The 5,008-nt window shown below is 36.8% G+C and overlaps 1 pseudogene; it reads left to right on the top strand.

Moving 5' to 3' along the window:
* The first annotated feature begins 1,360 nt into the window (after positions 1-1,360).
* LOC107677824 (fibulin-7-like) overlaps positions 1,361-5,008 on the top strand; it is a 13,020-nt pseudogene continuing 9,372 nt past the window's right edge.

The following is a 5,008-nucleotide window of genomic DNA, read 5'->3' as shown; positions in this document are numbered from 1 at the left end:
GCACTCTTTATTTAACCTCACAGAGAGAGAGAGAGAGAGAGAGAGAAGAGAGAGCTCATACACTGGAGTTAATGGCTTTTCTACACTGGGGCTCGTACCATTTGCCAGCACATCAAATCCAAAGGGGGTTTAAATGTGCTTCTGGACTGATCCATTCCCTGTAGAAGAGAATGGGAGAAATCCAGACGGGAAAAATGAAAGTTGTAAAGCAAAATTCATCTGAGACCCCATCCATCACTGTCTCGCTTCAGCATTCAAGCAGCCTCTGTTCTTTCATTAGCGTTCGCCACAGCTCCTCCAGGCGCCCTTATTAAGAAAATCAACGAAACGATAACTTAATATCAAACTGTCCGGTTCCGTTTTAACATGATACAGCTGACTGGTTCTTTTCTCGTTATTCAGGGAGCTTTAAATGCATCCCCCCGAGCTTCCCCTCGCAACTGCGCTAATGTGAGAGGATGACAGATGAAGAACTAACTTTAGCTTTGCGCTCCAACCAGTCGAGACACCGGGTGAAATCACGCTTGTAAAGTGCTGATGAGGTAAAACTGTGGTGGGTTTGGGATTTGAAAAGCCGTCGTCTGTGACAGCTGTGATTTCTGAGAAATGCGGCTGCGTGGGGAACACGTTTGAGGGGATGATTAATAAACGCCTGGTTTCTGTGAAAATATATACAGTTTGACTGCTTTGGTAGCTATAATTGAATCCATAACTGCAACTATTCAATAAATGAAGCAAAAAATATAAAATAAAATAAAAACGTGCATAGCCTATTTGTGCAGTCCACATTTGTTTTATGCAGTAGCTTAGTGTTTACAAACACTTGTCCTCAGATAAATACAGCTTGGGAAACTGTATAGCAGTTATTTCATCGTGAATGTATACAGGTGCATCTCAATAAATTAGAATGTCGTGGAAAAGTTCATTTATTTCAGTAATTCAACTCAAATTGTGAAACTCGTGTATTAAATAATTTATTGAGATGCACCTGTAGTTTATGTAAAATATAGCCTACAGCAATAGGAGAACCAGAAAGTGTCCAAATAGCCTACATTTGTTGTTATTTTGAACGGTAGAAACTATAATATAGTGGAAATGTTTGGTTAGTTTGATATTTCTGACTTCTTCAAAAGACACCTTTGGTAGAGTAAGGTATAGGCATATAATTTCTTTCGTAAATGACATTCCCCTCTTAAATTATTTGGTATCGTAATTATACAGAGTATAAATATTGGTAGGCCTATTATTTTTTTTTTAAGTACCTTTATATTTCTTTGTCGTTTGAGTTCCCCCAGAGTCGCGCCCGCAGATGAAGGGCGGAATGAAAACACCCCAAAACAAGCAAAGACTCGGTCTGGACTCAAACAGCATCTACAAACTTTTTGCCTGAGTTGAACGTAACCAAACTGGAATAACAACACTGAACTCAAGTTTTCTACATTCACTGAGGATTTTAAGGACTTCTGCTGTGTTATTATAAGGATGAAGGTTTTTTCATGATCATTTTTACAAGCCAACTCTTCACATCTCAGGCGCAAGTAAGTTACTTTGAAACAATATAAATAAACATAAAGAGAAACTTTAATTTTTGGGACTTTTACAAAGAATTTGTAGTTGTTGTGTTGAGATTTTTTGTTATTGGGCCTTTATCAATATTCTGCAATGTGTATTCATTAATATTTTTATATTTTAGGGCTGGGCGATATAATTTTCTTCGATAAAACGATATGAAGAGTTCAATAAATGTTCGATATAATGTTTATGCAAAAAAAAACTTGGTCAGAATAAATTTAACCGTATAAAACTGAGGTTGCACTTGCTACAATTTTACAGGTAATAATGTTAATTAACTGAAACGTAGTGATTTAGCCAGCGCTCATTTGTTCTTATGTCTAATATATGTTTTTTAATTGCACAGGACTGTCAGAGTGGAGAGGAAGTGCTAAATGCTCTTAGGCAGGTCCAAAAGCTTCTCTCTGCCCATGAGACGTCTTTCCTGCAGAGTCTACGGAGCCTCCGGAAGAAACTCAGCCTTTTACAGAACAGCACAGTAAAACACAACAAATCCAACACAGACAAGAGCACAGGTCAGCACAGTCTGTTACACACACGAGCAAACTAGTTTATACAGACAAGAGCATGACAATGAAGTGCATCACGGTCATTCACACTCATCTTAAAGGAACAGTTCATCCCATAATGAAAATTTGCTTAAAATATACTCCCCCTCAGGCCACCCAATCTGTAGATGAGTTTGTTTCTTCATCAGATTTGGAGAAATGTAGCATTGCATCACCTGCTCAGCAATGGATGCTCTGCAGTGAATGGGTGCCGTCAGAATGAGAGTCCAAACAGCTGATAAAAACGTCACAATAATCCACACCACTCCAGTGCATCAGTTAATGACTTGAAAAGCCAAAAGCTGCATGTTTGTAAGAAACAAATCCATTGTTTGGGAGTTTTAACGTTAAACTGTTGCTTTTGGCACAAATATGACTCCATAATTCATAATAATGCTTCCTCCAGTGAAAAAAGTCCACCTCCTGTTGTCTTCTCACGTCAAAATTCACCCACATATTTGTTTAGAGCTGTTTTTGGCTTGTAAACTGCTTGATCTGTGCTTATTTCTCTCCTGATTGAGTCCAGATGACTTTTTTCACTGGAGAAAATGCTTCCTCCAGTGAAAAAAGTCCACCTCCTGTTGTCTTCTCACGTCAAAATTCACCCACATATTTGTTTAGAGCTGTTTTTGGCTTGTAAACTGTGCTTGATCTGTGCTTATTTCTCTCCTGATTGAGTCCAGATTACTTTTTTCACTGGAGAAAGCAATATTATGAATTATGGACTCGCCGTAAGCAACGGTTTGAAATTAAAAATGTCATTATAATGATTTTTTTCATTACAAACACAAGTCATTAACTTATGGACTCGAGTGGTGTTGATTACTTGTGGATTATTGTTGTTTTTATCAGCTGTTTGGACTCTCATTCTGACGGCACCCATTCACTCTCATTCTGACTCACCAATGCAGTCCGTTGGTGAGCAAGTGATGTAATGCTACATTTCTCCAAATCTGATTAAGAAACAAACTCATCTACATCTTTGATGGCCTGAGGGTGAGTGCATTTTCATTTTTGGGTGAGCTATACCTGTAAACCATGTTGTAATGATGGTATAAATGAATCTTAACCATGAAATATGTCAAAAAGTGTTAAAGCACAGGCTATTCTATGCACTATGCAATACGTAGGAAATGCATGTGTAGCCTCTTTATTTCTGTTTTCCAGTGTCAGACTGTCCTCCACCTGAACCGCTGGCTAATGTGTGGATCCTAGGCAATGTGTTTAAGTTTGGTCACGAGGTTCACTTCCTGTGCAGCTCTGGGTTTCAGCTGATGGGGCCGGAAACCAGAGCCTGTCTGGACTCCCAGGACTGGAGTAGAGCTCAACCCTCCTGCAAGTGTATAAGTCTGATATTATCTTTTTAAACCTTTATCATCTTTGACCGGAGAAACTTTGACTTATTTGACTTGCACTAGACTCTGAAATCATTGTTTAGTATGTAAGTTTGACACATGCTTAGACTTTAGTGACAGTAGACATATTTAATATGGCACCAAACATGGCCATTCTTTTGTACATTTAATATTTAATTAATTGCATTTCTGTGGAAATAATTAGCAAAACCTCAAGTAAATTTTCACATTCTATTCTATAGCAATTTATGCCTCTTTTAACAAATTTGTGTGTAAATAGTTCATAAAATAATTTAATATATAAACTGTTGCATATATATAAACTTTTGGAATTCATTTAAATTTCTAATCATTTACTCATCAAGAAATACAAGCTAAACCATCTTATATTCAAATCATTGACATAATAAACCTAATCATTTACAAACCTCTTACGCAGTGTTGCATTTAATTCAGTGTAACAAGCTGCATTCATATTAACAGAACAAATTACGCCTTACTCATGGAACTAGCCCAACAAATTTTGTAAATCCTTTGTAAATTCTCTTGCGCAAATCGTTGCATTCAGTTTAAAATAGCAATTTATGGAACATGAAGGAGCCAAACAAATTCACGTCCATAGTAAACCCTCTTTTATTGTTGTTGCTTTCAAATTAACATAACAAATTGCACTTATAAAACTCTAGCCGAACAAAATTTTGTAAATTCACCTGTAAAAAACTGTGCAAAAACAATCACATTGAATTCATTGCAACATATATGCCTTAAAAAAATGTTATGCCTTAATTAATAAAACATGAGAAAAACAATCTTCAAAAAGCCTTTGACATTAATTGTCAAATGTAATTCAGTGTAAAAATGTAAACCTCATTTGTGAAACATGAGCCAAACAAATTTCTGTGTAAATCATTCAAAAAAACTTTTGCATAAATTGTCAAATAGTATTTCAGTGTAACAATTTACACATTATTCAGGAAACAAAAGATGAAGGAATTTCTGTGTAATTTATTCATATTAAAATCTATGTAAGAATTATTTATAAAAGACAAACTGAGCATTTTTGAGTAACTCATTCATGAATCCTCTGTGCAAGTTGTTGCTTCAATTCAGTGCAACTATTTCTTTCTCTTTTAAGAAACACAAATGTGTAAATTCTTACATGCTGACATGCTGGTTTTCATGAATGAGGCCCAGTATTGTGTACTCTTGTGTTGCTGTCAGTTTCTGTTTTTGACATCAGTATGACACACTGAATGGTCTGTACTTTCCTCAGGACCTCGCTGTCATTTTTGTGTCATATTAAATATGGTGTTTACTCTGACTAAAGTCTAAAAGGTCAAAGGTCATTGTATAAGCTTGTACTGTTTCCTGTCCTCTCAGTTGTGGATACCACTGTAAACAATGATGCATCCACCTCTGTATCAGCATCCTCTTCCTCACCGTCTCATCCTCCTGCTTCTGTCTCCACCCATGTGAGAGCGTCCCGCTGCATTGAGTTTCTGGACTCCACCCACTGCACCTGTGTGCAGGGCT

This window comes from Sinocyclocheilus anshuiensis, unplaced genomic scaffold, assembly GCF_001515605.1.
Source record: "Sinocyclocheilus anshuiensis isolate Anshui unplaced genomic scaffold, SAMN03320099.WGS_v1.1 scaffold1310, whole genome shotgun sequence".
In the NCBI taxonomy this organism is placed as follows: Eukaryota; Metazoa; Chordata; class Actinopteri; order Cypriniformes; family Cyprinidae; genus Sinocyclocheilus; species Sinocyclocheilus anshuiensis.
The sequence above is the reverse complement of the archived record's forward strand: the minus strand, read 5'-3'. Positions and strand labels throughout refer to the sequence as shown.